The 25,721-nt window shown below is 44.6% G+C and overlaps 1 protein-coding gene across 3 annotated transcripts in view; it reads left to right on the top strand.

The window, feature by feature from the left end:
- The window catches only part of LOC118562406 (NACHT, LRR and PYD domains-containing protein 12-like), a 629,435-nt gene that overhangs the window by 408,116 nt on the left and 195,598 nt on the right, over positions 1-25,721 (top strand). The window lies entirely within an intron of this gene.

Genomic DNA, 25,721 nt, shown 5'->3' with positions numbered 1-25,721 from the left:
TGTAGCATATAGGCGCTAAGGCTAGCTTAGCATGTAGCACATGGGATGCTAATGCTAGCTTAGCATGTAGCAACATTCAGCATTAATTTCTTGTCTGTCTGCCTGGGAAAGTTACTCCAAACAACACGTTTTGGTTTATCATTCTGTGGAGGACCAATCCTGCCATAATTTAGACAACTTGCAGAAATTAATCAACATAAGTATTCATTCAGGTGTGAAGGTTGCAAACACACGGACAGTTAAACACAGTTATTAGCAGTGAGGTAAAAAAGAGAAGGAAAAAGGAACAAACTAATGTGTATATATATATATATGTGTGTGTGTGTGTGTGTGTGTGTGTGTATATATATATATATATATATATATATATATATATATATATATATATATATATATATATATATCAGAGTGTGCAATACTTTCTAGTGTCTCCAACTAGAAATTATGTCTTTTAATAGAAACCCGTAAAATAGAAAATTTTGGACATGCCAGTAAGTCAGGAAGCTTCTTAGGTAATCAGCTAAAGATAAACAATGAAAAAACTATATTTACAGTCACGGACTCAACTGGTAAAACATTATGTGATCTGGGAAAAATAAACAACAAAGATTTCTACAAGTCTTTGTTGTTTATTTGTACACATCGCAGATAAATCCATCAGATGATGACGACAAGCAATTTCTGGATAAAATAACACTTCCTAAATTATCAGATAGTCAAACAATGACCCTGGATTCACCAGCCCAATAAAAAGGCTCCAGGTCCAGATGGATTCCCTGCTCAGTTTTAAAAAGAGTTCTGGAATATTCTGGCACCAACGTTCCACACAATGTTGGATGAAACTGAGAATGGCAGATTCCCGGATGATATGAATTCGGGGGTGCCTGAGTCTTGGGGCTCTGGGGGTGCTCGGAGTGGGGTGTCTGGTGGGTCTGGCCCCGGAATCTGTTGCCCACACCTGGGCGGGGCTCGGGTACCTCAGGTCGGCCTCTGGCGGCTGCTTGTGATGCTCTTGGGGGGGTTTTGTGCTGACCATTAGACGAGCTACCGGGTAGTTTGACGTTCAGGCGGCACCCTGAAACAAGACTTTGGCCGTGCAGGACTCCGCTCACAGCCCCGAGCCAAGCGCTGTTTGTGTTTCCTCAAAATTAACAAACGTTAGATTTAGTAATGACTTACCCTGCTGTTTAGCTCTCTTCACCCTCATAAAAGACTTATTTTAGGTCTTGTGTCACTGTGGTGCTCTTGTCATTTGTAGAACTTACAACAAGAAAAGAAAATGCCGCCTCCACTCCGCCTCACTGTGTTTACGTCGCTCTGCAGTCAGTCGCCTAGCATTCCTCTTCTTCTTGAGTTTATTGGCAGTTAGCAAACATCTTTTCATTGTACATTACTGCCACCAACTGGTGAGGAGTGTGTGTCAGCTAGCATTGACGACTTGCTGCATGAGGTAAACAGCTCCATGACATGGTGAGTTATGCATTAATGGCGTGACACTCCGAATCGATGACGGAATTTGTTGCCAACGCTTTTAATGCGGTACCGCGCACGTGACGTCACCGTCTCAAGAGCAACGCCCCTTTTGCCGCTTAGGTAGGGCATACAGGAGAGAAAGCACGGATAACCCAGCTATTACAAGCGCAACAGAACCAGCGATCTGACCGACTTTACAGCCGTTAAACTTTCCCAAGACGATGTCCCAGGCGCACGGATTACTGGCCGAACTGTCGAAGAACACACCAACCTTCAGCTCAAACGATGGCTTGAGGTTCGAGGGCTTAAAAAGAGTGGAAAACTGGCCGAGATGATGAACGGTAAGCTTTGTTTTTTTTTTTCCTGCGCGGCGGTCATGGCAGCGTTGGCCGTTTTTTTTTTTGTTGTTTGCAATCACCGTCCAGGAATGGGTATATGTTTAATGTTTGTCTCATTTGAAATGTTTTTGAGTAAGCTATCCTGGTAGCAGGCTATCATGTTAGCGCCTGCTACCATGATAGCCTATATGCGATCATGGTAGCAGGCGCTTCTTTATTAACATGTCGGCCACCAAAATACTCTTACCTTGACTTGATGTCGCTGGAATTGGGTCAGGATGTTCTTCGGTTGTGCCCTTTCCTCCGACAAAATGCTTGCTACATATGTACTTGAATTTGGTAACTTTTTCCGGGTTGAACTGTTGTGTAGGCCGACCGCCCCGGTGTTCCAAGCGTACACATTTCTCCTTGGCAGTCTTGAAGAAAACATCCTTCATATGCGGCCGATCAGCGTACCTCGAGTCGCTGTTGCCCGTTCCATAGCAACAATGTTTAAAAACCATGGTCTTAGATTTGGAAAAAGCAGTCGTTTACCGAGTAAAACCTAGGCTAACGCACGTCTCTTTTAAAGCAAAGCCGCGGCGGGTTTCCGGAGTTTGCCCCACTGCGTACCACGTGATGTGACGTCATTGTGACGTTGTGTTTCTAAAAATAGCTCGCGCGCGGTACCGCATTGTCGATTTCTATGAATTCATTGTTGCAGCCCTAGTAAACAGTACAGTTAAAACAATAACGCTTGGCTCATGACCTCTGAAACAATTTGTATGATGTAAGATATTGTGTCTGTTAGGAGCAGCTAAGATTATAAAGTCTGACTGCAGCTGGGAGGAACAATCTGCAGAAACACTCTTTAGAGCATCTAAGATGCAGCAGCCTGTTTCCTCTTGGCCACAGTTAAAGGAGAAGTCCGGTCAAAATCAGAATTAAAACTGCTGAAAGTACTTTAAATATAAAATATTACATACTGTTCAATAAATGATACGCTTTTTTATTTAAGAGTAATTTTCATTTGAAGGTCCTTTTAAGGGGGCTGCCATCTTGGTGAAGAACAGTACTGCCACCTCCCAGTTTGTCCCCTTGTCCCCTTGTAAATAAATACCCGTTTTCATACCGAAATATATTATTAAACCTCTTAAACAAAGATAGACATGGTATTAAGCATTTAAATTTAAAGTAATACTAATTTTACATTTAGTATTAGAGACATAAAGAGACAACAAATAAGCATTAAAGTGTGGTTTATAGGTTTGGTTCTGCAATGTTATGAGTATAAAACTCATCTTTAGAACCAATCTCTGCTCAAAATGGTGATCTGCACTGCCTAATCTACTTCCAACTCATGAAATATACAAGCGACTTTAGAAAAAATAAGACCAAAGTTGCATAAAATAGGTGGGCTTCACAACAGTGAGCATACTTATGCTCACTGTTGCGGCGGAGGGATACGACACATAAGCGTGTCGTATCCCTCCGCCGCTCTGGTCGGTACAGAAATGTTCCGGCAAATTCTACATTATGAAAAAGAAAAACATACAGAAAATCCTCGCTCTCATGTCATCTTGAAGACATTCTTCTTCCAAATGTTGGCTGCATGTTTCTCTCTGGCCAGATGCACGATGTAAAATCCTCTCTCTTCAAGTAGGTAATCCAGCAAAACAGTCCATGGTGGATGATGAATCGGAAAGGCGAAAAAACTAATGTTTTTTTTCACTTTTACCCGATGTATTGCAACATCCAACTGCCATGCACATTGGAATTGTCACTTCAACAATAGCTCCCGCGAATTTCAATGGTGAAGTCCTCTGGAAATCTGAAAAAAATTTTGATGATTGCTAACCTGACGCCGCCAGATATATTTGCTTCGCATATCCATCTGGAAACCTTCCGTTGAAGTAATTTTGGGAAGGGGCGAAAATACTGGTTAGCTGATTGGCCTATGTTGGTGATAGACGGGCCAAATAAACCAACGAAGATCAGATCAACGAAGCATGTGACGTACACGTCAACATGCTTCGACGACGAACGAAAACACAACCACAAGCCAAGCTACTCTTGCTGCTGCAGGTAAAGGCTCGTTAGCTCAGCAAAGAAATACTCTGTAATTCCGATAAAACTTGCTCGATAGCCACGCTAACACTAGTTTCATCGGCTGAAGCCGCCATGTTCTTAAGACGCTTCTCGTTGCGTCACACCTCAACCCGCCTCAAAGCCAACGCTGATTGGACGTTCGTTTGGTGAACGGCTCCAAATTTTCTTCAACGGAGAGTAGCCAGACTGATCTGCGAGTGAAACCTTGAAAGCTCGCGAGATCAGGATGGTCTCACGAGGCTAGATGATCGCAGCTGTGTAGAACAGTTCCTATTGACTTTTCTTGGAAAGTGCAGAGAACTGCTGTCGGCTCTCCGCTTTTCACGTCACAGGATGTGATGTCAGGCGGCCATTACTGCCCATATATGCCGCCCCCATACACAGTGATCCAGACGACAATTTATGTTTTTATTTTCTTATTGATTAAAGCTAAATTCATTAAATAACCACAAACGTATTAGTTTTAGTTATAGCTAATGATCCCCTGATTATTCCTTGTTGACCGGACTTCTCCTTTAAGTGATGCAGCTGAAGGGGAAATGTTGGACAAATGTTGTATAGGCTTGATGAAACTCTCATTCACCAATGAGACCAACATGGATAAAGAAACCCGTAGAATAATGATAATCTGTAGTGTTTTCATTGCCTGGATGTGAATGTGATAATTCATATTGTGCCTTTTATAATCAACTACAATATTTTCTTATGGTAAATGGTCTGAACTTATATAGCGCTTTTCCAGTCACGCTGTACACTATAGCCACATTCACCCAGTAGCTCTCACTAACGCGCACACATTCATACACCGAGACACAGCTCAGTAGGCAACTTGGGGTTAAGTGCCTTGCCCAGGGTGGCAAGGGGAAGCTGGAATCGAACCCACAACCTTCTGATTGCCAGACGACTTCTCAAGCCACAGTCGCCCTTTATCAAAGTCAGGCAAAGTTGTCTTCCCTCCATCAAGGACATCTCATCTCAGCTCTGTGTGTCCCGAGCCCATAACATCATCAGGGACCCCTCACACCCCCACCATGGACTGTTCTCCCTGCTGCCCTCTGGGAAGAGGTTCCGCAGCATCCGCTGCAGGTCCACCAAGTTCTGCAACAGTTTTTTCCCTGTTGCCATCAGACTGTTGAACTGCTGAAGCCACAAAATGGATTCTGTACCACATTCGCATATTTGCACATTGCATCATTGCATCCTTATCTAGCATTACAAATGCTGCCGAACTCTGTTACCACTGTCGATTTCTCCTGCATTGTTTATATTGTTTACATTTCAATTGTTTACTATAAAATCACTGCTGCACCTTATCCTGTAATTCACTGCTATTTACTGTAACTTTTCAAGCTGTATGCGAAACGAAATTTCGTTCTGTACGCACTCTGTGCATACAAAATGACAAATAAAGTTGTCTAAGTCTAAGTCAAAAAAAGATTTCTCTTCCAGGGTCCAGTCTGAAAATTAACATAACATAAAAACAACATTAAGAGGTCTGGTCAGGATTAATATTTTGGCCGGTAAAAAATATGCCTGGCTGGTTGATTTTTACATCTACCGGCCAACTTGGCCGTCGAATCAGGAAGTTAATCTCGGGCACTGCCTACAAGACTGCCTGACTGAAATGTCTAAACTAGAAGTGCATTCATGTAAGGTGGTCCGCGCCCGGAGTCCGCGCTAGCAACAATAAACCAAGTAAGTTAATTCAATATAAAAGTTACGTTTATTTTGGCCTTTTGTTAGAAACAGGGCAGTGTAGTCCAACTACGCTGTCCTCCCAACAGAGACGGATAGAGAACTGTGGACATGAAGAGACGGAGTGATATTACACACTTGGGAAGAATATTTAATGCACCTTATCATCTGTATATGTGAACGTAGACACATTAAGCACATTGGACAAAGCCTAACATTTTGTTTGAAAAGCATGGCTGAAAAGGTCAATATTGTGTCATCATTACTTTAAGGTAAAAAAGGTAGCTGTACAAAGGGGTTATAACAGTCATGTCATTTTATTCTGTGTTTTACTGTTCTGCATATTCCGTCAAATAATTTAATCTAACAAAATTTCCTAAATATATCTTAATTAAAACCAGCCTCAGTTTAGGCTGAGATCTGTTTGAAACTACTGCACCCAGTCAGCGGTGAAAAACCCTAAGTGGACCCAGCTCTTTTTACCGTCAGGCGATCCCCACTTTACTAATACTTTGGATGCAAGACGCATGAAACAGACACGTATACTTCAAGTTATATTTTTATCTACTAAAGGCAGAGAAACTGTTACAGACACATCAGCACTGATGGGCTCTTGATCGACAAGAAGCCCCGATTGCTCATCACAGAAACATTATAAAGGAGTTTAATCAGTGAACCAGTGTTCACAGACATTTTTAACACATCACTGGCGAGATGTCACGTGCCAGCCTGCTTCAAATCCTCCACTATCATCCCTGTTCCCAAGAAGCCAAGGACCACAGGACTTAATGACTTTAGACCCGTCGCTCTGACCTCTGTGGTTATGAAGTCCTTTGAGCGCCTTGTGCTTTCACACCTAAAAGAAATCACTGATCCCCTCCTGGACACCTTACAGTTTGCCTACAGAGCCAACAGGTCTGCAGACGACGCTGTCAACTTGGCCCTTCACCACATCCTCCAGCACCTGGACTCTGCAGGAACCTACGCCAGGATCCTGTTTGTGGATTTCAGCTCTGCTTCAATACAATCATCCCAGCTCTGCTTCAGGAGAAGCTCTCCCAGCTGAATGTGCCTGACTCCACCTGCAGGTGGATCACAGACTTCCTGTCTGACAGGAAGCAGCACGTGAAGCTGGGAAAACATGACTCTGACTCACAGATCATCAGCACTGGTTCCCCCCAGGGCTGTGTCCTTTCTCCTCTGCTCTTCTCCCTGTACATCAACAGCTGCACCTCCAGTCATCAGTCTGTCAAGCTCCTGAAGTTCCTGACGACACCACTCTCATCGGACTCATCTCTGATGGTGAAGAGTCCGCCTACAGGTGGGAGGCTGACCATCTGGTGACCTGGTGCAGGGAGAACAACCTGGAGCTCAACACTGTAAAAACAGTGGAGATGGTTGTGGACTTCAGGAAGAACTCAGCCCCAGCTACCCCCATCACCCTCTGTGACTCCACCATTGACACTGTGGAGTCTTTCTGCTTCCTGGGAACTATCATCTCCCAGGACCTAAAGTGGGAGCTGAACATCAACTCTCTCACCAAGAAAGCCCAGTAGAGGATGTACTTCCTGAAGAAGGCAGCTGAAGAAATTCAACCTGCCAAGGACAATGATGGTTGTTATGCCAGAAGCTAGTTGAATATATTTATTATTATTATTATTATTATTAATTATAATTTGGTATTATAATTTAAATAATTAATCATTCAACTCAAAATTCCACTATAACAAAATATAGTTCAAATGGTGGTGATGTTAGCTATAAGCTTGTAAGTATTTATACCACTAATGCATTAGTTAATTTGCTGTTATGAACTCATTTATGCTGGGATAAATGATCTGGTCGGACTTGTGACCGACGAGGTTTATCCGGCAGGCTGTGAGAACCCCAATGTAACTGCAGTTAGAGTTTAAATCCTTATCCCTTATCACCATCCAATGATATTGTCTCTGTATTAATGTCAGATGTTAACTCCAAAGGAGGTTAGCTCTGATTTCTGAATAACCAGGCAACTGTGAATTGGATTGAACACAAAACAATGTCTATTCCGCAGTCGTTGGTTTTATTGAACCAAAAGCAATTCCCTGTTACAGTAATTCTCTGATTCAACAACTTTGGAATTCTTACTCACTACTAAAACTAAACATGCAAAATATATATGTGGAAATAAAAGAACAAAACAAAAATAAACAATGGGATTAAAATGAGCGGTTAGCAGATCTTAACTCAACTCACAGTTGTTTAACACCGCCCTCAAAACACCGGCATTTGACGTAGCAGCATTGACAGACAGAACAGCTCTGAGAGTCTCACCGGACGCTTTGATGTCTTATAGAGCTATCCGCTAAGCTACCTACAGTTCAGTCATCCGACACCCTCCCAAGATGGCTGCTACGATGACGTATGGTCTACCAATTTGCGTGATGCGTGGGGGGAGGTCCTAATGACGTAACCACGCTTACGCTGATGGGGTAATGCCTCGCTTCGAGAGGGCGCGGCTAACTGGGAGTTTAAAGCAAAACCGCGAGTTGGGCTCGGACAACAAGATTAAATTTACTGATAAGGGGAAGCGAAAAGAGAGGGGGAAAAGCATGGAAGAAGATAGAAAATAACAAACAGTGACCCACGGCGGGGTTATTGACAAACCACAATCAACACAGCAAAATCAATTGTAAAATGCATGCACATACAAAGAAAATATTCAGCAAAATAATTCCAACTTCGTCGTGGAATAAAAGCATTAACCTACACCTACAAAGTTCTAACGTCTGCCCAGGCACTTCTAAACATCCTATGGATGGAAAAGAAATAAAAGGGGAGAACCCCGTTACTTAGAGGTGGTCCCGAATGAAAGTCCTGGCTTCGATCCGGAGCGCTCCGGATCACGCGGCGTCCTGAACGCGTGTTCCTTCGTCTTCCTCTCTCTCTCTGGGCTCCCAGACGCTTGTTGGGCCAAACAACGCGTCGTCCTCTTTCGACCATCGGGAGATGACGGCTCCCAGTCTCTTGATCAGAGGAAATTAAAAGTACCTTTTTAAGTCGACCTCCTGTGTCCGCACAGGGAATAGTTTTGCTCCGGTAATCTTCGAACCAGCAAAGAGTTATCGAGCACGTGGCGTGGGGGTTACCCCAACGAAGTGAAACAGCTGTGTGTTTTCTCGGTTGGCAGCGCGCCAGTGAAGAAGGCAGATTTCGGTCCTCGGCCGCAATAAATACCTTTCCCCCTGGTAACGTTATCTCTCTGTCCGTCGTTAGGGGCGGCGGCCATTTTGGGCCGAGTTGCATGATGGGAGTTGGTGGCCATTTTGACCACCTTACCTCATGGGAAATGCAGTCCGTCATGTCCCGAATTAATGCAGTCGTCACGTCTTGAACTGGCACAATATGGTGCAGTTCTACTCCTCCATCATTGAGTCCATCTGATAGGGTTATTAAATATAACCCCTTTTATCCTAGAATGAAAACCACACAACACAAGTTTTAGACATTTCTATAGAAAAGGACAGATGAACCCAAACGGAGAACTACACTCCCTTAAAGTTTAGGATCGTCTGCCGCCGGGTCATCTCTGTCCTTCTGTCTTTATTATCACACATCAACAAGGGGGTCAGGAGGGTTGGGTCAGAAGGAATGGGTCAGGAGGTTTCAGGAATGGGGTACCGCGCGCGAGCTAACACCATCCTCACCTCCTCCATCACCATCTGGTACGCTGGTGGAACCGCTAAGGACAAGGGCAGACTGCAGCGTGTCATCAGGTCTGCAGAGAAGGTGATTGGCTGCAATCTTCCATCTCTCCAGGACCTGTACGCCTCCAGGACTCTGAGGCATGCCGGAAGATTGTGGCGGATCCCTCGAACCCCAGTCACAGACTATTTCAGACATTTCCCTCTGGCAGGAGGGAAGTGACTGAAATAGTCTGCACCATCAACACCAAGTCAAATTCCTTGTAAGTGCAAACTTACTTGGCAATAAACTTGATTCTGATTCTGAGGTTAACACCCATAGAGGGCCGTACACATCCAAATTGTGTCATCATTAGAGAAACTGTGTCACCTCCGGGACGCTATCTGACAGATATGAGTCAGTTCCTTGTGTCCGGTGCTATCCAAGTGTGGCAGGAAGTTCTGGGTTAAGCAGTTTGTCCCAGTTGATGCTCCCTCCTTTAGGGGTCCCTTTCCCCCTGGGAGGAGGGGAGGAAGGGGGAGTGGGGGTGAACGCAGCCTGGGTGTCTATTGTCATGTGTGTTGAGAGTCGTTAGTGTTGGGGTGGGATTACATTTTCAGGTGATGGGGTGTGGATGTTTGGAGGGCTCCGTGTCCGGCTCCCTATCTCGGTCCTGGTCCATGTTGTCTCCTGGTGCTGGTTCTGTCGAGGGAACAGGGGTGTGTATAATAAATAAGATCCCAAAATAAAAGTGTTGCTAACCTGGCTTATTTTAAACGACAGAAACGGAAGGTCCTTATATACAGGACTGTCTCAGAAAAGTAGAATATTGTGATAAAGTTCTTTATTTTCTGTAATGCAGTTAAAAAACATGAAATGTCATACATTCTGAATTCATTACAAATTAACTGAAATATTGCAAGCCTTTTATTGTTTTAATATCGCTGATTATGGCGTACAGCTGAAGAAAACTCAAAAATCCTATCTCAAAATATTAGAATATTTCCTCAGACCAAGTAAAAAAAATTATAATAGCAAAACAAAAATGTCCATTAATGCACTCAGTACTTGGTTGTGAATCCTTTTGCACAGATTACTGCATCAATGCGGCGTGGCATGGAGGCAATCAGCCTGTGGCTTTGCTGAGGTGTTATGGATGCCCAGGATGCTTCTATAGACCAGTTCATTATTATTGTTTTGATCCCGGTTTTTCGCGCATGCGCGCCGGACTGGTTGGCAAAAGACGAACACAATGGCGGACGCAAACAGAGAAACTGACGAGTTCTCCGCGTATTTTTCTTCTTTAAATAACGTATCACAAGATCGTTTTAAGACTAAGTTGATGGTATCAGATTGCCAGATCCACACAGCAAAAGCTTGAAGGGACGGAGCGAGTCTGTGAAATGCTGGCCAAGTGTTCTGTACCGCGACATAAACAGCTGCCTTATAAACACGGCAGGCCAGTACAGAGAGAGCATGGAAGCATGAAACCACTGGGACATTAAGCGGGTCAGAAAATGGATGGATGGATGTTCAGACATGTTTGTGTAACAGCAGAAAGCAGAGTCGGACACAGACTGCGCCTCAGCAGAGGGGAAGACCCGCCACCGGTAGGTTTAAAAAAACATTGTTCACTACGAATTATTTTGGTGTTTATGTCTTGTTAAAATGGGTGGGGGTGTCGGCGACGTTGCAGCGTAAACACAGACGTACTAGCGCGCGTGAACAGGGGCGTAATGCAGCCGCTGTCTGGTGCACATTATTGTACACTGATTGCACAAAGAAAACTAAAATGATGCGGCGTGCTGCTTCTGCTGCGCATCGACTCTGCTTCTCCCGGCCCCGTCTAGCGATCGCCACCGCCCCTCCACCGCTATTTAAATAGAACAATCACTAGAGCAGAATTAAGTTGTATTTACCGGAGATGAAGTGTAGACTGCAAATTCTGTCGTAGTATGATGGCTCCCCCAGTCCATTGGGAGTGTCTGCCTGAACTCTTTTCATTGAAATTATCCATTTCTTTCTTCTTTCTTCTTCCTTCGGTAAACGACAGAAACGTACATCCAACGATTTGGAATGCCTCTCTGTGCAACCGGGAGCACAGCAAGTCGTAGGCATTGTTTAGATTCCAAAAATAAACTAACTAAAAATACGCTCTAAATCACCCGTTTTGTTATGTAGTAGACGAGAACAGTACTGTTTTTGCCAACCACCGTGACCCGGATGTAGCGCTGACGTCACGCGTGAACTGGTCTATAGCGGCCTTTAGCTCATTTGCATTGTTGGGTCTGGTGTCTTTCAGCTTCTTCTTCACAATACCCCACAAATTCTCGATGGGGTTCAGGTCAGGGGAATTGGCAGGCCAATCAAGGACAGTAATGCCATGGTCAGTACACCAGTTACTGGTGGTTTTGGCACTGTGGGCAGGTGCCAGATCTTGGTTGTGCAGCGTTTCCTGCCACATTCCCCCCTTCCAACACACTTTTTGTGAATGTGCTTTGAAACTGCACTCTGTGAACAGCCTGCTCTTTGAGAAATTTCTTTTTGTGTCTTACCCTCCTGATGGAGGGTGTCAATGATGGTCTTCTGGACAGCAGTCAGATCAGCAGTCTTCCCCATACTTGTGGTTTAGTTTACTGAACCAAGCTGAGTGTTTTTCAAGGCTCAGGAAACCCTTGCAGGTGTTTCGAGTTAAGTAGAAGATTCAAGTGATTAGTTGAATAGCCTACTAGTATACAGTACTTTTTCATGATATTCTAATTTTCTGAGACAGTCCTGTACATTGCAGAGTTTAAGGAAGGGGGAGACATACTTCAGTGTGACCTTTGACATCATAAACTAGCAGTGCAGTAATGCAGAACAACCTTAACAATTGAGCTTTCATCGAACAGGATAAGGGGTATCAACAGATGGCTGGGTGTAATTCATCACAGATAAGATGGGGCTCGCAAAAACAATCAACATTTATGGTGAGGCTGTTTCTTGCACCAGGTCTTACTCTGTAACATAGGAGACAGAGATATCAGTCATCTGAAAAACACTTTGTCTGAATGAACCCAAACCTTAAAACCTTTTAATAATAATGAGTAAATACGTGATAAATGCAATAAACATGGTAAATAAAAATAAAACATGCAGAGAATAGTAAAATATTATATAACAGTCTTATAATCTGATGCTCTTTTATGTGTGGACATGGACATATTAGACACATTGGACAAAGCCTAACATTTTGTTTTAAAAGCATGGCTGAAAAGGTCAATGTTGTGTCATCAGCACTTTAAGGTAAAAAATGTAGCTCTAAAGACAACTGAGTTTTTGCAGGGGTTATAACAGTCATGTAATTTTATTCTGTGTTTTACTGTTCTGCATGTTCTGTCAAAGAATTTAATCTAGCAAAATTTCCTAAATATATCTGAATTAAAATGTGCCTCAGTTCAGGATGAAATCCAAATACTATCTAATATGCATAATGTGTTTCAATGTTTCCTGCAGATGTGAAGCAGAAGCTGATTGTTAAAGAAGAAGCTTCTTTAGACCACAGACCTCGTGCCGACCTTCATGACCCAAATGCCCCCCACATCAAGGAGGAACAGAAGGGAGTCTACATCACACTACCAGGAGAGCAGCTCAATGGGAAGGAGGTGATTAATGCCATCAGGTTTCCAGTTGCTGCTCCTCCCATAAAGAGTCTGGATGATGAACAGTCTCTGCTGCTCTCACAGCTTTATCCAGACCAAATTAAAGGCAGAGAGCTTCCAGAAGAGAATGATGGAGAAGAATCCATAAGGATACAAGATCATGGAGATGCTTCAATTTTTTTAGAGACTGAAGACACTGAGGAAGATAAAGAAGACAGTGATGTAGAACACCCTCTCTCTGAGCTGAAACTTTTGTCAGACTCTGGATATAATAAATGTCCTACAGAGAAGAAAAAATGTAGGAAAGGCCACACAAGAGAGAAGCTTAGCTGCAAAGACTGTGGCAAAACATTTATGGCAAAATCAGCTTTAAACAAACACATGAGAGTACATACAGGAGAGAAGCCTTTCTGTTGTGATCTATGTGGACAAAGCTTTAGCCTCAAACATAATTTAAACACACACAAGAGAATCCATACAGGAGAGAAGCCTTTCTGTTGTGATCTATGTGGACAAAGCTTTAGCCTCAAACATAATTTAAACAGACACATGAGAATTCATACAGGAGAGAAGCCTTTCTGTTGTGATCTATGTGGACAAAGCTTTAGGCAAAAATCACATGTAAACACACACATGAGAATCCATACAGGACAGAAGCCTTTCTGTTGTGATCTATGTGGAAGAAGCTTTAGCCACAAATCACATTTAAAGACACACATGAGAATCCATACAGGACAGAAGCCTTTTTGTTGTGATCTATGTGGAAAAAGATTTAGCGACAAATCAGTTTTAAACACTCACATGAGAATCCATACAGGAGAGAAGCCTTTCTGTTGTGATCTATGTGGAAAAAGATTTAGCGACAAATCAACTTTAAACACACACATGAGAATCCACACAGGACAGAAGCCTTTCTGTTGTGATCTATGTGGACAAAGATTTAATCGAAAAGGAAGTTTAAACAAACACATGAGAATCCATACAGGACAGAAGCCTTTTTGTTGTGATCTATGTGGAAGAAGCTTTAGCAACAAATCAGCTTTAAACACTCACATGAGTATCCATACAGGACAGAAGCCTTTCTGTTGTGATCTATGTGGACAAAGATTTAGCGACAAATCAACTTTAAACACACACATGAGAATCCACACAGGACAGAAGCCTTTCTGTTGTGATCTATGTGGAAGAAGCTTTAGCAAAAAATCAGCTTTAAACACTCACATGAGAATCCATACAGGACAGAAGCCTTTCTGTTGTGATCTATGTAGAAGAAGCTTTAGCCACAAATCACATTTAAAGACACACATGAGAATCCATACAGGACAGAAGCCTTTTTGTTGTGATCTATGTGGACAAAGATTTAGCCAAAAATGTAGTTTAAAGACACACATGAGAATCCACACAGGAAAGAAGCCTTTCTGTTGTGATCTATGTGGAAAAAGATTTAATCAAAAAGTAAATTTAAACACACACATGAGAATCCATACAGGACAGAAGCCTTTCTGTTGTGATCTATGTGGAAAAAGCTTTAGTCAGAAATCTAGCTTAAACAGGCACAGAAGAACCCATACAATGCAAGAAATGGCAAGTTTTTATGTATAGCACATTTCAGTACAAGGGCACGTCAAAGGGCTTTACATAAATAAAATAAAAACAAACAAATTGGACTACAAATTTAAATGTTTCAGATAACGGTTTAACTAGAACAGTCAAAGGCAATCCTAAACAAATGTGTTTATAATCTTGATTTAAAAGAATTCAGGCTTTTAAGCACTTTTCACAGTCTTCTGGAAGTTTGTTTCAGTTGGTAGAATATAGGAAGTCAACTTCAGGTTATAAAGCACTTTGGGATCGTCAGACTATTTAAAGTGCTGTACAAGTACAAGCCATTTACCAGATTAGGCTTGAATCAGAAGACATCTAGAGGGTTGATACACTGATAACAAGTTTGTGATGTATTTAGGTGCTAAACCATTCAGGGATTTTATGGACTAACACAAGTATTTTAAATTCTATTTTCTGAGATACTGTAAGTTAAGGACCAGGTCGATGTTCTTTGCTTTCTTTGTCTTATTGAGGATGTGAGCAGCAGCGTTCTGGATCAGCTGCAGCTGTCTGTTTTTTTTGGTGGACCTGTGAAAACACCATTTCAGTTTTCTATTTGACTAAAATTAAATGCATTGATTAGTTTTTCCGTAAACGGCTGAGACATCAGTCCTTTAATCCTGGAAATGTTCTTCAGGTGATGGAAGGCAGACTTTTTAATTGCATTTAGATGCCTTTGGCGGTTCATGCCTGAGTCCATTAGTGCAACGGCCCTCAAACCGGGGTCTCAAGAACATGGGTTGGGGGCCTGTGAAACTATGTTGTTAGGCCTGAGGGAGGCATTGTTGAGGATGTCGTGTTTGAGCTAAGTATCACAATGGACAAATATTTAACTCTGTCCAAATTATCATGTAGGGTAAAAGCCAAATCAGCTAAAATTAGGAAGTATGACAACAGTTACATCGAGTTTGGCTTTATGGAGAATGAGGATGGGAGACCAAAATGTGTTTGTCTTCAAGTGCTAGCAAACAAGCTTTGTATCTGGTGGTGTAGCGCAATGCAAACAGTAAGAAGCTACACACAATAGGAATGGACCTTGTGCTTCCTGCTACGGTGGACATGTGTGAGTTTCTACTTGGTACAGAAGCAGCTAACAAGATGAAAACTGTCCCGCTTTCAGACGACACGATGAGAAGAAGAATTAAAGAACTGTAGGCTGACATTCAGGAACAGTGATCGGATAGACTGTGATCATGTGATCAGTTTTCTATACAGCTGGATGAACCTACAGACATTTCCAATGCTGCTCAACTGATAGCTCTGGTGCTCTATCCCTGGGAGGGAAACGTTTTGGAGGATTTTTGTTTCTGCAAGGAGGTCTTTGGCAGGACAACTGGTGAGGAAATATTTAAGCTAGTTGATGCTTTTCTGACTGAAGCGAGACTGAGCTGGAAAAATGTCTGTTTGTACGGATGGCTCAGCAGTGATGACCGGCCCAAAGAGTGGAGTTGAAGCGTGGATAAAATCCATCAATCCATGCGTTATAGCTACCCACTGTGTCCTGCATCAGCAGGCACTAGCTTCCAGAGACATGGACCCAGATCTTCTGTTCTGAACACAGCTATCACTGCAGTTAACTTTGTGAAATCCAGAGCTTTGAAATCACGGCTGTTTGTTCAACTTTGCCCAAATCTGGAAGCTGAACATGACGCACTGCTTTATCACTGAGGTGTGATGGTTGTCTCGTGGAAAAGTGTTGCAGAGAGTTTTTGAGCTACACAGAGAAATGGCTGAATTTATGAGAGGAAAAAAATGTACATTTACATTTCTTTCATGATCCAGACTGCATTGCCAAGTTAGCCTATCTTAGACATGTTCAACATATTGAACCGCCTCAACCTCTCCATCCAAGGAAGCTACACATCTATCCTTGAAGTTAGTGACAAAATCACCACGTTTATGAAGAAGAAGAATACAAGATGGAATAACAGACATGTTCCCCCAAATGACTTTTTAAACACTGAGAAGCTGTCTGTTGCTATTGTGAGGGATGTTGAGACTTCACACCTAACATCGCTGTGTGAGAACTTCAGCTCATATTTCTCTGATGTGAACACTGATGCCTGGGACTGGGTGCTGATCCATTTTCACCTGCTGCAACAAGAAATGGCTTAAGAGGTAAAACAGAGGAACAGCTCTTGGAGTTATCTTGTGACAGAACATTGAAGGTCAGATTCCAACAGGAAAATCATGCAGACTTTTGGGTCTCCCTCTCACATGAATATCCTGAACTGGCTGCTGTGGACATGAAAATATTGCTGCTGTTTTGTTAGAATTATTTTTATTATTCTCTACATGTTTATTTTTATATACCATGTTTATGGCATTTATCACATATTTACTCATTACTGTTAAAAAGGTTTTAAGGTTTGAGTTTATTCAGACAAAGTGTTTTTCAGATGACTAATATCTCTCTTATGTATTATTGTTTGTGTTTATTATTATTGTCATTTATTTACTGGAACATATACCATGCTTCATCTTACCTCATACTATGTTTTTCAACTGTCTCTCTTATCATTGCAGAAGGCCTGCAGAGATATAACTCTTTTTCTAAGACCTGAACTGAACTGTGTGAATGGCGTTGTATTATCTTGAATGTCACATCATAAATGGTTTCTAATTAGGGACCTCCCTGAACACAATAAAGAGAGAGGAAGCACAGTGTGTGTTTTCAGAGCAGTAAGGAGTTGTAACTGAGCACATCTCTGCTGTTCTCCTCTCAAATAAAACCAAACTAATGCTTGTCTTTCTTCCTTGTGTTGTTTAATGAATGTTTTAGGTATTTGAACCTGACACGTTTCCAACCACTTACCTCTGTGAATCAACATTTTCATCTCTGACTGTAATGAAGAACAAATTCAGAGCTGGTTTACAAGTGGAAGATGATCTTAGAGTTTGTTTGTCATCCATGCCTCCAAGAATAAACTGTGTGGGGCGAGACAGGCTCATCCTACTCATTAATTCTCAAGAGGTTATTGATGTCATTGATGAATGGCTTGACTGTGTAACAAAGCCTAAAGCAGATATTGATAACTGGGAGTTGGTTCCACAGGAGAGGAGCCTGATAGCTAAAGGATCTGCCTCCCATTCTGGTTTTAGAGACTCTAGGAACCACCAGCAGACCTGCAGTCTGAGAGCGAAGTGCTCTGTTAGGAACATACGGGGTAATCAGAGCTCTGATATATGGGGAGTGGTGTCCTAGTGGTTAGAGCAGTGTGCTTATGCTCTGAGAAGGATGCAAGTACCCAGTTCAATCTCCAGTGCCAGCACTCTGGGTCCCTGAACAAGACCCTTAACCCATGATTGGTCCCCAGGTGCCACACAGTGGCAGCCCACTGCTCCACAAGGGAATGGGTTAAGATGCTGAAGTGAATTTCTCCATTGTGAGATCCACTGGGGGCAGCACATCCTCCCCAACCCGGAGGAGGCACTCTACTAGTGATGGTGAGATGAAGCCTCATGGGGCATTGAACCACTTGAGCCAACTGGTTCGAGAAAGGGTTCATTTCTTGATGCTTCATGTGCACACGAAACCACCTACTGGCCAGGTGTATAATCACAGCCAGCTGTATCTTAACACGTGTGATGCATTGAATTTTTGTCTATTATGACTCTTGGGAATGACTTCACAAAAGGTGTAGGACGAAATAATTTGTCAACATAAATTTTGTATACACATATGTGTATAATAAAATATTGTTTGAATGTATTCTCTGTGTGTAATTATTCCCAAAATAGTAGTGACATGATATGGCATGGTGTGTAATAATGTTTTTCTGTGACTCTAGAAAAATGGCATGGGCTTAATCAGGCAGAGGACAGTGAAAGTGCTTGTGGAACTAGGGAGGGGGTAGTGAATAGGTTAATGGTTGAGTAACTTGGATGATTTCATGCATTTTTATTAAGAAACAACAATTTCCCCACAGTTTTTGGTTTCAAATGATTTCTCTTTTTTTATACTACTTCTCCAACCTTTGAAAAGACACGCTCACATGGCACAGATGATGCCGGGGTGCATAAATAAATAAGTGCAAGTATGTACAGATTGGGGTACTGTGACCAATGATTAGCCCAGTACTATACGGTCCCACATTTTCCCCTCAGCAGCAACACTGAAGCACACAGAGGTTCCCGCTGCGTCTTTACGCACGATCCAGCTGCTGATGTCTCCTCTCTTTTCAGCTCAATGCAATTCTAGACAGTAACAGTTTATAACCTATATCACCTTTCACAGAAACAGGTTTCTCATCTCAGTCGACCAGACATATCTCTATTGCTCTCCTCAGTGCGCTCCCCACTTAACCCCCCCCCCCCCACTTCCCCTCCTGCGTATGTAGTACAGGAACTTGCCGGCTCACTTTCACCGCTGGTTAAGACTAAAATTATTCATAACTCTGATCGCTCTTCCTGCTGCTCTGTTAACATGAACTGCAGCAGGAATTACTGATGGCCACAAGCTGTGAAAGAAGCTGAAACATCTCAGCATAAGGCGGAGTTTTTATCGTCCGCTGCCCAGATGGGCGTTGGGATTTTTATGCGTGAAAAATGCCATGTTTGCGTGTGAAATGCCATGTTTGTGCGTGACTGTGTGAAGTCAGTGACGGTCAATGCGTGAGAGTTCAGAGCATGATCTCCTATCTATCTATCTCTCTCCTAAACTCTCCAAACACCAAACTAACTGTCTCAAACTAAATAACCACTATCCAAACTCTGCTATCCAAACTATCAAAACTCTATCCACTCTCTCAACTGACCGCAACTCGCCTACAACAACCCACATTTTGAATAGAGCCCGTGGGGTTTCTAAAAGCTGTCAAACCCCGCTCCAAAATCTGAACCACTTCCCGAAGCAGTCACGTGGTACAGCCGGGCAGCGAGGCTTCAGACGTCATCGTTTTCGGCTCCTCCCCTAAATGAAGCAAGCCTCGATACGCGCATTGCAGAAACTTCCCCTCCATTACTCGACACACGCCTCGAAGCCTCGGCACATCACGTAACATCACTACAGGAGCTCAAAGAGCGGCAGGACGCAGCAGAGGAGACACCAATGATGGGGGATGTTTTCCAGCCCAGAGTTCTGCTGCACCCATCAGGTTTGGAGATTTCCTTCTTCATGCTAACTGTGTGGATGGAGCTAAAGTTTAGGAGCCGTTTTCAGCAGCTGATGGATTCCTCCTCTTCATCAGAACTCGTTGCAGGGTTTCCCCCAGAAAACTGGCTAAGCCTGCAGCACTGCTTAGGAGGTGCTAATGCTAGCTTAGCATGTAGCATAGAAGGTGCTAATGCTAGTTTAGCATGTAGCACATGTGATGCTAAAGCATGTAGCAACATTCAGCATCAAGTTCTTTTTGTTTGTCTGGCTGGTAAAGTTCCCCCAAACATCACCTTTTCACTGACTGAAATGTAACTTGAATTAAAGTCTTAAAGTATCTGAAATGTCTTGTACTTAAGTATGAAAATTACTGTAAAAATCGATGTACTCAAGTAATGTAATGAAAAGTATAAGTTAAAAGTAAAACAAAGCAAATGCAGTTTGAATGACATTTTTTAAATTTTGGTAAACTTTGAAAGTCAAATTCACTTAAAATAATATAAACAACCAAGTACAGGAAACATTTAGACCAAGTTTAGACAGAAAATCCAACCTGTTTGTAATCTCTCTCTCTCTCTCTGTCTCTCTCGCTTTTTTGTAACGAGTAACTAAACCAAACATTTAAAATGTATCGGAGTAAGTAAGTACAGAAGTGAAGTATTTTTACTTTGTCACTATACAACACTTCTGGTGATGACACAAGCTGCTGAGTTCTGACGTAGTTGGAGTTTACAGAGGGATTTATGAGGGAGGCTGAAAAGAAGAGATTTGCAATAGTCAAGACGGAGGTGATGAGGCTGTGGATGAGGACAGAGGCAGTGTGCGTGGTGAGGGAGGAACGGTGGCGGTTAATGTTGCATAAGTAGGAGTATGCAGACCTGCTAATGTTATTTATGTGTGGCTGAAAGAATAGGGAGGAGTCGAGGATGACACCCAGACTCTTGACCTGAGGGGAGGGGGGGACCAAGGAGTTGTTAATGGGTGAACATTGATTTTGGATAGGGTGGAATTGGTGGCAACGAGGAGGCGTTCGGTTTTATCACTGTTTAGTTTAAGGAAGTTTAAGGTGAACCAGTCTTTAATTTCAAATAAGCAGTTAGTAAGGGTTCGATTTTGTTCATAACTTTTATGGACAGAATTTCTAGGCGCAGCCAAGGTGTTGAGGGTATCCGTTTTGGTGGCCTTAGGATTGCGTCTCTGCTATTCGCTGATGACGTGGTCCTATTGGCTTCATCAGGGCGTGATCTACAGCTCTCACTAGATCGGTTCGCAGCCGGGATGGAAATCAGTGCCTCTAAATCCGAGACCATGGTCTTGAACCAGAAAAGGGTAGAGTGCCTTCTCCGGGTTGGGGAGGATGTGCTGCCCCTAGTGGAGGAGTTCAAGTATCTTGGGGTCTTGTTCACGAACGAGCGGAAGATGGAGCGGGAGATCGACAGGCGGATTGGTGCGGCGTCTGCTGTGAAGCGGGCGCTGTACCGATCTGTTGTGGTGAAGAGATTTACCGGTCGATCTACGTTCCTACCCTCATCTATGGTCACAAACTTTGGGTCGTGACCGAAAGAACGAGATCCCGGATACAAGCGGCCGAAATGAGTTTTCTCCGTAGTGTGTCTGGGCTCTCCCTTAGAGATAGGGTGAGGAGCTCAGTCATCCAGGGTAGAGATGCTCAGGGTAGAGCCGCTGCTCCTCCACGTTGAGAGGAGCCAGGTGAGGTGGCTCGGGCATCTGGTTAGGATGCCTCCTGGACGCCTCCCTGGTGAGGTGTTCCGGGCACGTCCCACCGGGAGAAGGCCCAGGGGAAGACCCAGGACACGCTGGAGGGACTATGTCTCTCGGCTGGCCTGGGAACGCCTTGGGATTCCCCCAGAGGAGCTGGCTCAATAGCGTACCGCAAGCAAGCTATTTTTAGAAACGTAACGTCACAATGACGTCACATCACGTGGTACGCAGTAGGGCAAGCTTGCATAGTCCGCCGCTGTTTCGCTGTAAAAGAGACGTGTGTTACCCTTGGTTTTACTCGTAAAACGGCTGCTTTTTCCAAATTTAAGACCATGGTTTTTAAACATTGTTGCTATGGAACGTACAACAGCGACTCGAGGTACACTGATCGGCCGCATATGAAGGATGTTTTCTTGATTACTTTCCCGAAATTCAAGAGTGCCAAGGAGAAATGTGTGCGCTGGGTACACTGGTACGGTCGCCCTACACAACAGTTCAACCCGGAAAAAGTTACCAAATTCACCTACATATGTAGCAAGTATTTTGTTGGAGGAAAGGGCCCAACCGAAGAACATCCTGACCCAATTCCAACGACATCAAGTAGTGAACAGGTAAGAGTATTTTGGTGGCCGACATGTTAATAATGAAGCGCCTGCTACCATGATAGCATATAGGCTATCATGGTAGCAGGCGCTAACATGATACCCTGCTACCAGGATAGCTTACTCAAAAACATTTCAAATAAGACAAATATTAAACATATACCGATCCCTGGACGGTGATTACAAACAAAAAACGGCCGATGACGCCATGACCGCTGCGCAGGAAAAAAAAAACAAAGCTTACCGTCCGATCAACTCGGCCCGTTTTCCGTTTTTTTTAAGCCCTCGACACTCAAGCCATCGTTTGAGCTGAAGGTTGGTGTGTTCTTCGACAGTGTGACCAGTAAACCGTGTGCCTGGGACATCGTCTTGGGAAAGTTTAACGGCTGTAAAGTCGGTCATATCGCTGGTTCTGTTGCGCGTGTAATGGCTGGTTGCTACGAGTGTTCTCTACCTGTATGCCCTACCTAAGCGTCAAAAGGGGCGTTGCTCTTGAGTCGGTGACGTCACGTGCGCGGTACGCCATTGGATCAGGATGTTCTTCGGTTGGGTTCTGTTGGTTTCTGTTCCCCACAGAAAATGGTTTGGTTGGGCAGTTTTAGTCTGTAACTGTGTCGTGCTGCTCATTAGATAACAGATCTTCTGTCTCTGGGGTGCTAACAAGCCACCTGGTACACCTGCCTCGTTGAGGGTTATTCTAGCCTGAGTCTAGAGTTGTTCTTTAGACCACACAGGTAATTGGTAAAATCTCTGATAAATGGATTACTTGTACATCCGTCCGTCCGTCTGTCTTCTTCCGCTTATCCGGGGTCGGGTCGCGGGGGTAGCAGCTTTAGTAGGGAGGCCCAGACGTCCCTCTCCCCGGCCACTTGGGCCAGCTCCTCAGGAGGAATCCCAAGGCGTTCCCAGGCCAGCCGGGAGACATAGTCCCTCCAGCGTGTCCTGGGTCTTCCCCTGGGCCTCCTACCTGTGGGACGTGCCCGGAACACCTCACCAGGGAGGCGCCCAGGAGGCATCCTGACCAGATGCCCGAGCCACCTCAACTGGCTCCTCTCGACGTGGAGGAGCCGTGGCTCTACTCTGAGTCCTCCCCGGATGACTGAGCTCCACACCCTATCTCTAAGGGAGAGCCCAGACACATTACGGAGAAAACTCATTTCAGCCGCTTGTATCCGGGATCTCATTCTTTCAGTCACGACCCAAAGCTCGTGACCATAGATGAGGGTAGGAACGTAGATTGACCGGTAAATCGGGAGCTTCGCCTTTTGGCTCAGCTCTCTCTTCACCACAACGGATAGGTACAGCGCCCGCTTCACAGCAGATGCTGCACCAATCTGCCTGTCGATCTCCCGCTCCATCTTCCCCTCATTTGTGAATAAGACCCCAAGATACTTGAACTCCTCCACTAGGGGCAGTACATCCTCCCCAACCCGGAGAAGGCACTCTACACTTTTCCGGTTCAAGACCATGGTCTCGGATTTGGAGGCACTGATTTTCATCCCGGCCGCTTCGCACTCGGCTGCGAACCGCTCCAGTGAGAGCTGTAGATCACGCCCTTATAAAGCCAACAGGACCATGTCATCCGCAAATAGCAGAGACGCAATCCTAAGGCCACCAAAACGGATCCCCTCAACACCTTGGCTGCGCCTAGAAATTCTGTCCATAAAAGTTATGAACAGAATCGGTGACAAAGGGTAACCTTGGCGGAGTCCAACTCTCACTAGAAACGAGTCTGACTTACTGCCGGCAATGCGGACCAGACTCTGACACCGGTCGTACAGAGACCTGACAGCCCTTATTAAAGGGTCCGGTACTCCATACTCCCGGAGTACCCCCCACAGGATCCCTCAGGGGACACATTCGAATGCCTTCTCCAGATCCACAAAGCACATGTAGACTGGTTGGGCAAACTCCCATGCCCCCTCCAGAATCCTGCCGAGGGTATAGAGCTGGTCCAGTGTTCCATGGCCAGGACGAAAACCACACTGCTCTTCCTGAATCCGAGATTCAACTATCCGACGGATCCTCCTTTCCAGAACCCCTGAATAGACCTTACCAGGGAGGCTTAAGAGTGTGATTCCTCTGTAGTTGGAACACAACCTCCGGTCCCCTTTTTAAATAGGGGGACCACCACCCCAGTCTGCCAATCCAGGGGAACTGCCCCCGATGTCCACACAATGCTGCAGAGCCGCGTTAACCAACACAGCCCCACAACATCCAGAGCCTTAAGGTACTCAGGGCGAATCTCATCCACCTTGGGGCCTTGCCACCGAGGAGCTTTTTAACAACCTCAGCACCAGAGATGGGAGAACCCGACCCAGATTCCTCAGGCTCTGCTTCCGCAATGGAAGACGTGTTGGTGGGATTAAGGAGGTCTTCGAAGTATTCCGCCCACCGAAACACGACGTCCCGAGTTGAGGTCAGCAGCTCACCACCCCCACTGTAAACAGTGTTGGTACTGCACTGCTTCCCCCTTTCTGAGACGCCAGATAGTGGACCAGAATCGATTCGAAGCCGTACGGAAGTCTTTCTCCATGGCCTCTCCGAACTCTTCCCATGCCCGAGTTTTTGCCTCGGCGACCAGCCGAGCCGCCCGCCGCTTCGACTGCCGGTACACATCAGCTGCTTCCAGAGTCCCACAGGCCAAAAAAGCCCGGTAGGACTCCTTCTTCAGCTTGACGGCTTCCCTCACCGCTGGTGTCCACCAGCGGGTTCGAGGGTTGCCGCCGCGACATGCACTGACAACCTTGCGGCCACAGCTCCGACTAGCTGCCTCAACAATAGAGGCGCGGAACATAGTCCATTCAGACTCAATGTCCCCCGCCTCCCTCGGGACGTGTTTAAAGTTCTCCCGGAGGTGGGAGTTAAAGCTCCGTCTAGCGGGGGACTCTGCCAAACGTACCAAGCAAACCCACACAGAACGTTGGGGCCTGCCCGGTCGGACTGGCTTCCTCCCCCACCATCGGAGCCAACTCACCACCAGGTAGTGGTCGGTGGAGAGCTCCGCCCCTCTCTTCACCCGAGTGTCCAGACATGCGGCCGCAGATCAGATGAAACGACAAACAACAGTCAGAACCCGTCCCCCCACACGAATGCGGAGGGAGGCCACCCTCTGGTTCACCGGGGAAAACCCCAACGTGCAGGCACCGAGATGAGGGGCAACAAGTATGCCCACCCCAGCTCGGCGCCTCTCACCAGGGGCAAATCCAGAGTGGAAGAATGTCCACCCCCTCTCAAGGAGACTGGTTCCAGAGCCAGAGCAGTGCGTCGAGGTGAGTCCGACTATTTCTAGTCGGAACCTCTCAACCTCGTGCACAAGCTCAGGCTCCTTCCCCACCAGAGAGGTGACATTCCACGTCCCAAGAGCTTGGACATACCCAGTGAATGTCCTTAGTTTTGGTACACAAGTCTAAGTTGGGGACCAAGTAAAGTTCGTGGTCAGCATTGTGATAAGCTAACATTGAGGAGGTTTGTAGGTGTATGTGAGACTGACGTAGCCAAAAACTGACATTCAATACTGACTTAAGCCTATACATGTTAGCTCTTTCAGTTATTGGAAGGTTTAATTGTGAAACACTGCTTTATTTACACATCTAATTCCCTCTTTTCTAAAAGTTGTAAAAACATTGCATTAGTGCTTGTATCTGTCCACTGTTGCCACGGCTACAATAAGATGGGGATGGGGTGGTCAACATGACGTCTTTGGCAGTTTGATCAGTTTCAGTCTCATCTGTTGACATCGTTGTAACATTGTAAAGATCTAGTTGTTCATAAAGCATGTAATGTGTTTCAGTGTTGG

Source organism: Fundulus heteroclitus, unplaced genomic scaffold (genome assembly GCF_011125445.2).
Source record: "Fundulus heteroclitus isolate FHET01 unplaced genomic scaffold, MU-UCD_Fhet_4.1 scaffold_91, whole genome shotgun sequence".
NCBI classification, from domain to species: domain Eukaryota; kingdom Metazoa; phylum Chordata; class Actinopteri; order Cyprinodontiformes; family Fundulidae; genus Fundulus; species Fundulus heteroclitus.
The sequence above is the reverse complement of the archived record's forward strand: the minus strand, read 5'-3'. Positions and strand labels throughout refer to the sequence as shown.